We start from the raw sequence: 13420 nt of genomic DNA, 5'->3' as shown, positions 1-13420 counted from the left end.
CCAAAAGGCTGCTCTTATGGGGACAGCCGAAGAATCCCTTTGGAACTCCTTTTTCTAAGAGTGTATAGCCTCCCTAATCATTGGTGATTGACTTAAGGCCGTAGACTGATGAGGAAATCAATGCATGTGAGATCTACTACACAGTAGCATTATCTCTCAAGCTACTGTCACAGCACTAACACAAGCGGGCTAAAACAGTGGTTTCCTGGTGCGTGCTCAAACTATCATCAAAAAACCAATATTCAGCAATTCTAGGTTGTTTTGTCATTTATTTTCGAGTAGCCTAGTAGCTAGGGTGTCTTATTTTTTCCCCACACACATTCAGTCAGTTATCCATCAATGAATGTGTTACACACCATTAGCATATCTTTGCCTATCAATGAATGAATACATTCATAATCCTCCCAGCTTTTGGCTCCATGACAGTAGTAGGGGACTCAAAGCTCTGCTGAGAGATACAGACTCTGACTCTCCCTCCAGGGGCATCATTTCAGCAAAACCAAGAGTATGGCAAAGTGACAGGGGAAAGGGTTTTGTATTCAGACCCCTTGACTTTTTCCACATTTTGTTACGTTACAGCCTTATTCTAAAATTGATTAAATAAATGTTTTTCCTCATCAATCTGCACACAATATCCCATAATGACAGAGCAAAAACAGGTTTTTAGAAAAATTATTACTTAAAAAAAACAGATTACACCTTATTTACATAAGTATTCAGACCCTTTGCTATGAGACTCGAAATTGAGCTCAGGTGCATCCTGTTTCCAGTTTGGAAACACCAAGACTATTCCTAGAGCTGGCCACCCGGGAAACTGAGCAATCGGGGGAGAAGGGCCTTGGTCAGGGAGGTGACCGAGAACCCGATGGTCACTCTGACATAATTCCGTTATGGAGATGGAAGAACCTTCCAGAAGGACAACCATCTCTGCAGCACTCAACCAATCAGGCCTTTATGGTAGAGTGGCCAGACAGAAGCCACTCCTCAGTAAAATACATGTGACAGGCTGCTTGGAGTTTACCAAAAGGCACCTAAAGGACTCTCACACCATGAGAAACAAGACTCTCTGATTTGATGAAACCAAGATTGAACTTTTTGGCCTGAATGCCAAGCATCACGTCTGGAGGAAACCTGGCACCATCCCTATAGTGAAGCATGGTGCTGGCAGCATCATACTGTGGGGTTGTTTTTCAGCAGCAATGACTGTGAGACTAGTCAGGATCGAGGGAAAGATGAACAGAGCAAAGTACAGAGAGATCCTGGATGAAAACCTGCTCAGGACTTCAGACTGGGGTGAAGGTTCACCTTCCAACAGGACAACAGCCCTAAGCACACAGCCAAGACAACGCAGGAGTGGCTTTGGGACAAGTCTCTGAATGTCCTTGAGTGGCCCAACCAGAGCCCGGACTTGAACCCGATCGAACATCTCTGGAGAGACCTGAAAATAGCTGTGCAGCGATGCTCCCCATCCAACCTGACAGCGCTTGAGAGGATCTGCAGAGAAGAATGGGAGAAATACTTATGTAAATGTGATATTTCATTTTTTATTTTTTTTACATTTGCCAACATTTCTAAAAACCCGTTTTTGCTTTGTCATTATGGGGTATTGTGTGTAGATTGATGAGGGGAAAATATTATTTAATCAATTTCAGAATAAGGCTGTAACGTAACAAAATGTGGAAAAAGTCAAGTGATCTGAATACTTTCCGAATGCACCGTATGTCGATTATCAGTTGAAATCAATAGCTCGGTAGGGGGAGATGAAGTTGCGTGTCCTGTTCAAACTCAGCTCAATAACCACACAGAAAATAGGAATCATTTTTACATCACTGGTTAGAGGACAGTTTGTAGAAGACATCCAGCTACATTTTGAAGTGATGCATTTTGATTCAAATGGGTCGCCAACGTGGTAAGTGTAGCGCAACACTTTTTGGTTAATCACTTCCATCGATATCACGCTGAAATCAATAGAACAGGAGGCAAACGTTTTGGAGTGTAGCACTTCTTAAACTAACGCTATTCAAAGGCTACACGGAAACTTGAAATAGCCTGGTTGAATGAGAACTTGTAGAAGGCTTATATCGATATTTTGGAATGTTGGATGTTGATTTCGGGAGGCTGCCATCACGGGAAAGGGAACAGACCACTATTTCTGTTAGTTAACGTAAACCCAGGGATGGGCAACTTTAATGTAAAACATTGCGAGCAAAACATTTTAGTGGCCCCCCTCTTGACAGCAGAGATTTTGTAGTTTTTGTTTCAGAGTAAATTTTGTGTAATTCTATACATTTTATCTTGGGGTGTAGAGAAAATGTTGCAGTTTTAAAGCAAGTTTGCTGCAATTCTACACATTTTGCCATGGGGCGGAGAGGAAAATGAACTGTTTTACACTTAAATTTCCTGCAATTCTACACATTTTGCCAAAGGATGGAGAGAAATGGTTGCTGTTTTTGATATGATATCTGAGTGAGACTGACTAACAAAATCATTGGGGATCCCTCATCCAGTAATTTGACCATGATACGTTTAGATAGTTTAGCGTCCAGTCAATTTAGCAATCTAAAAGATGTTAGCTGACATGGGCTAATTGAGTGTCTATCAGTGACTGACATAACAAAATAAAAACTGCTGATGCACAACCAAATTTTGAAATTGCACCTTGTGTATTCTACTATTCTAACTCGCAACAGTAAGTTGAGACCCCGACTGAGTAAAAAAAAGAAAATAGGGGTGGCCACCAGTTGCCCATCCCTGACTTAAATGAATCATGACGAGGCATAGGATATCAACAGTGTAAACAGTTGGCCGCTATTTAAGTGATAGTTTGTCAAATCCATGTATTGGTGTGTGGCCAGCGACTTTTATAGAGAGACCACATCAAATTTGTTGTGCCATTTCATAAGTCCTGCGCATCCCAGCGTGTGACAAAATCAACAGTAACAAACCAAATATATTGATCTATTTTAAGCAATCAGTCTTATGTCATCATGATGACTATAAACCTTTATAATAATATCACCAATTTGAGGTAAAAAGGATGTGTAATTCCAATCAATTCGTTGAGGTGAAAATGTAAGTTTGTGTAAGGTAGTAACAGAAACGGTCCAATTTCCAGGAAAATTTGTGGAATATACAATACTTTAATATGGCAAAATAATTCTACGTCAATTTAAAGTCATAGTATATGTTGCCCACTCAAACTATTTCACACTCATTTAACCATTTACAGAGTAAAAAAATGCTCTCAAACACAATTTAACCGGGTACTCTAGACGAGCCTCTCCATAGTGTCTGTGCAGCAGATTGACCTTTGGCTGCTGGACAGTAAAATAACGTTGATTTATAAACCAATAGAACATGCAATAAATGCTGGTTCCAATGGCATGAAATTAATATAATTTGTAAGGTTTTATTTTTCACTAAGCTAGGCTACTTTGAAACAAGGTAAGTCATGCTTCATAAAATGACATAAAACGTACAGGTTTTAAACAATTATGTTTATGGTTAAATAGTTTCTAAATGCTGACCGTCTCCGCTCAGATTCAAGGTGGGTGATGTGCGCAACAGGCACTGTCCTTCACTCTCAGGTCTCGTGACCATTTGATCTGCACGAACTGTGCCTGAAGTATGTCGACAGAATAAAGCCTTTCGACGTTAATGTTACTTAAACTTCACTATATTTGTCAAACATGTCTATATTAAAGTTTAGGCTATATTAAAGTTTGGCAATTTTTTGTTGGCAACTCCCTCATGTCCCCATCGAGTTGGACATGAGGCTGTATGCATATCACCTACACTTTGACTTGTAGGCTTTTTTATTTACAGTGCCTTGGAAAAGTATTCATCCCCTTTGGTGTTTTTCCTATTTTGTTGCATTGCAACCTGTAATATACATTTCTTTTTATTTGGATTTCATGTAATGGACATACACAAAATAGGCCAAGTTGGTGAAGTGAAATGAAAAAAAGAACTTGTTTCAAAAAATTCGAAAAAATTAAAGAAATAAAAAGTGATGCGTGCATATGTATTCACTCCTTTGCTATGAAGCACCTAAATAAGATTTGGTGCAACCAATTACCTTCAGAAGTTACATAATTAGTTAAATAAAGTCCACCTGTGTTCAATCTAAGTGTCACATGACCTGTCACATGATCTCAGTATATATATACACCTGTTCTGAAAGTCCCCAGAGTCTGCAACACTACTAAACAAGGGGCACCACCAAGCAAGCGGCACCATGAAGACCAAGGAGCTCTACAGATCAGGGTTGGGTTCTAAAAAAAAGATCAGAAACTTTGAACATCTCACAGAGCACCATTAAATCCAATATTAAAAAATGGAAAGAATATAGCACCACAACAAACCTGCCAAGAGAGGGCCGCCCACCAAAACTCACGGACCAGGCAAGGAGGGCATTAATCAGAGGCAACAAAGAGACCAAAGATAACCCTGAAGGAGCTGCAAAGCTCCACAGCGTAGATTGGAGTATCTGTCCATAGGACCAGTTTAAGCCGTACACTCCACAGAGCTGAGCTTTACGGAAGTGGCCAGAAAAAAGCCATTGCTTACGAACAAAATAAGCAAACACGTTTGGTGTTCGCCAAAAGGCATGTGGGAGACTCCCCAAACATATGGAAGAAGGTACTCTGTCAAATGAGACTAAAATGTAGCTTTTTGGTCATCAAGGAAAACGCTGTGTCTGGCACAAACCCAACACCTCTCATCACCTCGAGAACACCATCCCCACAGTGAAGCATGGTGGTGGCAGCATCATGCTGTGGGGATGCTTTTCATTGGCAGGGACTGGGAAACTGGTCAGAATTGAAGGAATGATGGATGGGGCTAAATACAGGGATATACTTGAGGGAAACCTGTTTCAGTCTTCCAGAGATTTGAGACTGGGACGGAGGTTCACCTTCCAGCAGAACAATGACCCTAAGCATACTGCTAAAGCAACACTTGAGTGGTTTACGGGAAAACATTTAAATGCCTTGGAATGGCCTAGTTAAAGCCTAGACCTCAATCCCAATTGAGAATCTGTGGTATGACTTAAAGATTGCTGTACACCAGCGGAACCCATCCAACTTGAAGGAGCTGGAGCAGTTTTGCCTTGAAGAATGAGACATATCCCAAGAGACTTGCAGTTGTAATTGCTGCAAAAGGTATTGACTTTGCGGGGGTGAATAGTTATGCACGCTCAAGTTTTCATTTTTTTGTCTTCTTGTTTGTTTCACAAGAAAAAATATTTTGCATCTTCAAACTGGTAGGCATGTTGTGTAAATCAAATGATACAACCCCCCCAAAAAAATCTATTTTAATTCCAGGCTGTAAGGCAACAGAATAGGAAAAATGCCAAGGGGTGTGAATACTTTCGCAAGCCACTGTATGTACATGAAAAATGTATTTGAATATTATTCAAATGTTGGCCTTTGATACAATTCTGATCGGTGTAATTGTTTGATATTGTGATTTTAGTGTGATTTCTTTTTTTCTTGTCCATTCGGACAACTTAAATCTATATTCTTCTTGTCCAACAATATTTTTTGTAACTTGTCCCGGACAAGAGGACAAGCGTTAATGTTGAGCCCTGATGTCAAGTCAAACAGCAGTTGCCTAGCCCAAGCCATCTACTACAGCCAACTTTACCACTGTACTGTTTTGAGAAAAAGCCAAGTTGTTCCCTGCAGCTGCGTCGATGTGCTCTCCAAAAAAACAGCCAGCCATACAAACAGCCTTCGGTCTCGCTTCCATGCGTCTGCATGGTCCTAACGTCAGCCCGCGAATCCAGCTAAACTGCATTTGCCTTTAATCAGAACTTGAATGATTTTAGTAGCCTATTCTAAATTGTTGGTGTTGAGCGAGGTTATGATGACTGCCATACCCTGCCATGGCGCCCCTGTCTCTCGCACTGTTGGGGTTGACTGGGAGGTGCTCCAATGTCCGTCCCAACAGATGTGGCTCACAGCTCATTATTAATTTGGACATTTGGCTGGGTTAGAAGTAAAGCTAAATGCTATGTCATTGGCCCCATATATTGGCTCAGATGTGGTCAGGGAATGGGTTGTTTTTCCTTTTAGTCACAACTACTATGGACAGACCCTGGATGAGAAATGGCCTTTCATAATTAATTACACTGGTACAATCTGACGCAACACTATTGGGGTATTTCTCGAATTACGTGTTGTGTGTATTACGTAAGACGCACCCAAACAGTGATTGAGAAATGGGTTCAGTGCCATGTAAATCATGTTAACGAAAATGAGCATCCAGTGATGCATTGAGGCTAAACTATCTAGCTTTCATCTGAGGAATGGGTGTCACCGTGTACTCCAATATAGCCGAACAACTTCAGCCTCTCGTAGAATTAAGGGACGCCATAAATAAAACACAAGGCATCCGATTGAAATCTCCTGGGTGCTCCTGTTCTACTACTCCCTTAAATATTTGAAGCTATCAGGGGACTATTCCCACAACCTCTGTCTCTGTGGCAGCGTGGGTATATAAAGAAGCGTCTGAGATGGAGGGGGAGTAGAGAGAGACAGGACCTACAGTGAACCCACTGACTGACTGACTGACTGACTGACTGACTGACTGACCCTCATGCAGCAACAATAGTCTCTCTCTAATACTACTAACCCCCGACCACACTGTAAAAACTCTGGGCACTAGTTACCTATAGACTATAACTAGGACTTTTTTTTTTCTTCCTGTGCACATGGTCAGGAAAAACTCCTGACCCTGAGAGTATGATATTGTGTCTGACATTGTGGTCATGTGGTACATGTCTTCACATAAGATGGCCTCTCTGACTTTACTGTGAAAAACGCCTTTTAGGGACTTTCTATTTGGAGGATACAGACGCACACTGTTGAGCTCTGATGTGCAGATGGCTCAGAGCTGTCAGTCACCTTCAGGCTTTGTAGTTACTGTTGTTATTACACTGTCTTAACTCGGCCACTGCACTGCACCGAGGGCAGAGGTGTCGGCTAAGAAGATTTGGGCTCAGACAAACTGTAGGGCCCTAAAGGCTCTCTGGATCAGTGTTTGCCATGTGTAAAACATTGGCATGCTGTTTATGATTAACAGTACCTCCAAGTGTAAGTGTTAGTTATTTTATTGCTATACACCTGCCTATATGACAAGGAGGTCAGTGTATGACTGTGTGCGGGTGTGTGCGTGTCTGCCTTAACCGTCTCTATATTTATTAGTGAGTGTGGGTGTGAAAGTGCACGATGCCTGACTTCCACTTCCTGCTGCTATAGTGCTGCAACTGGGGCCAGGGCTCGGCTAAGCTGACACAGCATACCCAGCTCTTATTAACGGGGCCAATTTCGGCACTGATACATGGCCTGTCTGCCTACCAGCTTCTCCAGAGCCTCTCAGGATCCGGGCAAACGTGCCAAGCCTAACTGAAACGCACTCAGCAGCAGTTTATAACCCCTCTTATGAATCCCTCCCTCCCTCCCGCTCACAGCAAATACATGTACTTGACAATGTTAGCCTGGTTTTAGGGCTTATCAGCATTGGGCTATGTTTCAAAACCACTTGAGGTAGAAGGTGCCCTCAACCACAGGTCCTGGATCAGATCCTAATGTAAACCATTTGGGGGATGGGAAAATAATATAATCTGACCCTGTATCAGTGGTTAGGGGCAGCTACCTACTGACTCTGTCAACATCCCCCCCTGACTAACTAACTTCCTGGTTATTCTAATTTCTAAAACCGTCTGACATGAGCCATCACAAGTCACACATACAGGCTTAACGACTACTGTTATCAAACTGTAGTAGTGTAGTAAAACTATTTGTCTTGATTAAAAGTCCCAGCAGCCCTCAATTAAAGAGATGATCCTTACATCCTCTCATATAAATATTGATTTAGTGTAGCCGGCCTCTATATAACTGGCTTTAACAAAATAGCGTATGAAGAAGCAGACAGGAACTCATTTTCCCTGGCAAGTTAGAATGCACAGCCTTGACCCCAACAACAAAACATGTCCCTCTGTAGAGAAACAGCACATTGTGGCTGTCAAACTTGGCAGAGCTCTGCAACCCCAACAACAAGGCTACTCTATGACAATACGATTGAGAGGGAAAAGGAAATCTGAGCTCATTGTCTCCTCAGCACAACATAGCGCTGGAGAGCCCAGAGTCTGAGAGAGCTGTGGTGGGACCATTCATTAGTAGTAGGATAGAATAGATATCCAGCCTGTTGACAAGGAGTTTCCCACTTTCCATGCTTTTTAAAGGTAGGACCGTAGTTTAATACTTTTCAGTGGTTTTTGAACAGGATTTAGGCCTACATGGAAGTTTCTCGTTAGGCAGTTGAAGGGCTAGTGTACATCCGCACATTTATAATTGTAGGAAAATAGCAAATTTTTCTGTAATTTCCACCTGGTGGTGGTGTTGTCCGTCTCCTCCTCCCCCTCTCGCAACGCTGTCACACGAAACCCAAACCAGCTGCGCGTGTGTGCCATCGTGCATACATTTATTTTGTCCCCCTACACCAAACGCAATCACGACACGCAGGTTAAAATATCAAAACAAACTCTGTGTCACGAGTGTCGTATTGAATAGACCAAGGCGCAGCGTGGCTAGTGCTCATTCTTAATTCTTTAATGAAGAACACTTTACAAAAATAACAAAAACGACCAACAGTTCCGTCAGGTACAACAACTAAACGGAAAATAACCACCCACAAAACCCAAAGGAAAACAGGCTGCCTAAGTATGGCTTCCAATCAAAGACAACGAAAGACACCTGCCTCTGATTGGAAACCATACTCGGCCAAACATGGAAAACGAAACATAGAAAACTAGAACAAATACCCCTAGAAACAAACAAACCCCAAAACACACAAAACAACCCCCCTGCCACGCCCTGACCATTCTACTATGGCAAATGACCCTTTTCACTGGTCAGGATGTGACACTCTGAACCAATTATATCAATTTGGGGACAGGTTAAAAAGCATTAAACATTTATGGCAATTTAGCTAGTTAGCTTGCACTTGCTAGCTAATTTGTCCTATTTAGCTAGCTTGCTGTTGCTAGCTAATTTGTCCTAGGAAATAAACAGTGAGTTGTTATTTTACCTGAAATGCACAAGGTCCTCTACTCCGCCAATTAATCCACACATAAAACGGTCAACCGAATCATTTCTAATCACCTCTCTTCCTTCCAGCCCTTTTCTTCTCTTGACTTTATATTGCGATTGGCAACTTTCATAAATTAGGTGCATTACCGCCACTGACCTCATTCGTCTTCCAGTCACCCACGTGGGTATAACCAATGAGGAGATGGCACGTGGGTACCTGCTTCTATAAACCAATGAGGAGATGGGAGAGGCAGGACTTGCAGTGCGATCTGCGTCAGAATAGGAAAGGACTTCTATTTTAGCCCTTGGCAACGCAGAAGCGCGTTGGCGCGCGTGTGCAATAATTGAATAACATAGACTTCTACATTTATTTTGCAACGCTTGCGCACACGACGCGAGCGGTGTGGTCAGCCTGTTAGACCAGCCTCTGCCAGAGCCTGTTGGTTAGCATAGCAACAGGATAGTTAGCCCCACATGAGCTACACATCTGGGAGAGCGTAACCAAAGAGAGACCACAGCTTGTTGTTTCCAATGGGAACAAATGAGTCAGAGTGGGCAGAACAAGCAAGGAGGTGGGCAGAGCTAAGCATGAGCTAGTGAGATCCTATTAGCTCGTTCTAGCATACATCTGCATATTTCTGTTAGGGAACGCCTACTCTGTGAAGTGCGCGTTTGCAATAACTCAATTCGCCTTTGCACTCCTAAACAACGCAATTTTGTATAACTTTGGCAAAGGTTAAAGTCTACAAAATGTAGTCCACTCTGTTCATAACAGATTCTAGTTTTGGAAACAGAAAACTGTATTGAGATCAAATGTTTCATCAATGAGAAAATATGCAAAATGTCAGCCAAAATCCATCTGCTTCCATCTTCTCCCACTGCTGGCTACTTGGCTTCCTCTCACTGCCATCATTTGCTAGTGAGTGGAAATGCTTCACATTTATACATCCGGTGAAATATGTCTCATTGTTCTATCTGTGGTGTAACAGTGACTGTTTTACAATGACAGCCTAGGTGTTACTCTCTTAGCCCAAACACAAGGGCAGCTGAGCTGACACTACCAGGCTTGTTTGAGCTGAACCCACTGTCGTTCGACCTCCCCCTCCCCCCACCTCCTTCTCATCGCTAAGCCTCCTCCATCTTGTCAAAGATTTATCCAGTGGATGCAAGTCTATATAGTTCCTGACTCATCCCTGTAGTGTCATACGGTCTAAGCGTCGTTAATAAAATTAACACTAATCAGCTAGCCTCTCCTTTAGTTCCTACTATATGACCCCCTGGCTCGGCCCGGCAGGCAGTGACGTGGTTATTACAGTGACCTCATAAACCACAGACTCCTGGCTTTATGCACCCTCTTAATGTTGCCAATTTCATGCCTGTTGCATTATGGATGATGCCCATATGCCCACACGTACACATGCGGGGAGAACGGGACAGCTTGTGTGAATAATAGTTCATTTTTGTCTTGCTGCAAATGGCAGGAAATGACCAACCACTCACTCTCTCTTAGTGATGCAACATTCGGTCAATTTTGCTGCCGACTAACCAACCCCCATTAACGGTTAACAAACGGTTACATTTGTTCCAATGTTTTCCGTTCCTAAGACTTAAAAAACATGCGACAACAGCGAGCCTATCCTCCCATATTATTGAACATGCAACTACTGTAATGAAGCAGCGAATGTAATACATAATTTTTAAACATTTGCCAAATTGCAGATTGTGGGAAAGCACTGTTCTTAAAGACACACCTGATGCGAGCCGTTTCAAGTGACAGAGTTTAACATCTCCATTAGAAACTTGTGTTCGTAAATGCAATCTGGAGTACCAGGTGTAGACCTTACAGTGAAATGCTTACTTACGAACCCCAAACCAACGATGCAGTTTAAAAAAAAAATACGGATAAGAATAAGAAATAAAAGTAACAAGTAATTAAAGAGCAGCAGTAAAATAACAATAGCGAGACTATATACAGGGGGGTACCGGTACAGAGTCAATGTGCGGGGGCACCGGTTAGTTGAGGTAATATGTGCATGTAGGTAGAGTTATTAAAGTGACTATGCATAGATGATGATAACAACAGAGAGTAGCAGCGGTGTAAAAGTGGGGAATCAGGAGAAAATAATTATGGTCAGATTTGCCAAATGGAGGGCGAGCTTTCAGGGCTCTACGCTAACTTTTTTCCCAAGGAGTACATGTGTTCCTAAATGAAAAAATTGTAGGAGCACAGTGAACAATGTTCAAGTAACACAGAGTTTATTAACAAACAATTTATTACATACATGTTTATACTCCGTGTGTGCGTGCGTGTACTAAGGGATAAACATCTGTGCAACAGCACATACCACCAAAATCACACATTGACCCATGGCTACTAGATGCAAAGGATATCAGTTGTCCAGCTGCTTTTGTATGTTGGCCGTCTGGCAGGCTTAGAGGTCAGCCAGCGGTCCACGGCAGGAGTGGGATTGAACTCCTCGACAGAAGGTTCCTCCAGGCTGATCCTCATCAGGTCTTCGGTGGTGGAGACCCCAAGGCAGCTTCTTGTAGAATTCTTAATCCGGTTCTGCGCAGAGCCTCGCCTCGCTCACACTGGACGGCTGAAATAGGCAGCACCTGCATAAGCTGCACCAACTCCAGTATGTTCTAGGGAAAAGATTATATCTTTCAATTTCATATAAACTCTTACCATTAACTTATCAAAACCAACCATAGAAGGATACCATACATAACCACTCAGGACTGTTAGTCTACCTTGTAATCGTGCCTGTAGGGGTCCTTTGTCAACAAGGTCTCCCACAGGCCACTGTAGGACTTGTCCTTGAAATTGTGGCTGACGAGGATTTTCAGCCCCTGCCACTCATCCTGGATTGCAGCCATGTTGCACCCCGATCTGCAGGATTGAACAGAGCAAGTGAGTTTGCAAATATGCAAACATAACATTGTCTCATATGGCAATGCAGTGTCAAATAAATTCTTACCTCTCTAGAGGCTCCTTGAAATGCCTCATCAGGTCTGCCACACCATCATCGCCAAAGGTGAGAAGGCTGGCCTGGTCTTCTGGCCATGTGTCAGGGTTTAGCACTCTGAAAGACTCCACTGGGGTCTGGACACCCTCATCCTTCAGCAAACCACCAAACCTGGCTTTGAGATCATCCACGACGATGTTGATGGCCACCTCCATGTGCTGCTGGAGATTGGTGAGGTCCGTGAAGCCTTTCAGATTCCCCTTCAGTGTTATTCCCTTTAACAGAAATAACACAACACACACAAAACAACACACAATGAAATGTCTGGCCATTTGTCGGTCTCCCATAAAACATTTTTAAAGACTTCTCCACTGCATTTCCCTCGTATCCTCAAATTGTTCTATTCGGCAACGAATACATTGATTCTCACACAGAGAATGTCTTAATCATTGATTTTAATCCTCGATTTCTCTTACATCCTAACAAGCTCTCATCCTAACACACCTGGAATCTCCTCTCATCACCCTGCTGCTGAGCAAGCATGGTCTGGATCTTCTCCAGCATGCCTCCTGCCTCCTGCTTTTGCCCTAAGCTTTAGAGCTTCCAGTCTGGTCACTGTTTTCAAATCTCACTTGGCTTGGGGGAGGATCAGGTCATTCCTTTTCAGGGTGAGGCTAAGTGAGGATAGCTCCTCAAACATGTCTGAGGGAAAATGGCAGAATACACAAGAGTGCATTCTCCATTTCCCACTTTATCTGTTAAGTAGTGAGTAAATAAACTGTCACCTGTCAATTACTTGATTCTGAAAGTTAATTTGAGTCTTGAACCTATTTTTTAAAACTAGTGTGGTATTACATTTCCTGTGTAAAACTGACCTTTTTTGCCCGCCCTTGAACTTCCGCTGTTCTTGATGCTACGGCCAGGTGCTGCAGAACAACGGAGTACTGGCCTTTGTCAGTGGCAAGGTCCTTGTCTTGTCCATGCCACAGGAATACTTTGAGGGCTCTGTGGACATGGGGGACTCAGCGAGTTCCCTTGACACTAGACGTGCAAATATCCACACCGAGCTCTTGCCCGAAAACATAGAGCTCTCGTTTGGATTTTCCGCTGAAGTGGTACGTCTTCCATATCAGATTCAGAAGATCGTACACGACAGACACATTTGGCTCTTTCTTCTGAATGGTCAGTATTGCCAGCTCTAGCCTATGAAAGCCAGAACAGAATCTTCCAAACAATTCACCGTCCCAGTCCCCCCTCCCTCGTCTCTTGTGCCAACAGAAAACAATAATTCTGTGGTATTTACCATTCCAGCACTTAGCGCACGCACAGACACTCACACAGTATTGTTTAACATTC

General features: G+C 42.9%; 1 protein-coding gene and 1 long non-coding RNA gene across 2 annotated transcripts in view; both read left to right on the top strand.

The window, feature by feature from the left end:
• The window catches only part of LOC106613669 (ceramide synthase 1), a 43684-nt gene that overhangs the window by 2250 nt on the left and 28014 nt on the right, over positions 1-13420 (top strand). The window lies entirely within an intron of this gene.
• Positions 12210-12856, top strand: LOC123724385 (uncharacterized). The gene is made up of 2 exons (XR_006756909.1): positions 12210-12300; positions 12552-12856. It is a non-coding gene; the product is annotated as an uncharacterized lncRNA (long non-coding RNA).

Source organism: Salmo salar, chromosome ssa10, assembly GCF_905237065.1.
Source record: "Salmo salar chromosome ssa10, Ssal_v3.1, whole genome shotgun sequence".
NCBI lineage: Eukaryota > Metazoa > Chordata > Actinopteri > Salmoniformes > Salmonidae > Salmo > Salmo salar.
This window is presented reverse-complemented; position numbering and strand designations above follow the sequence as displayed.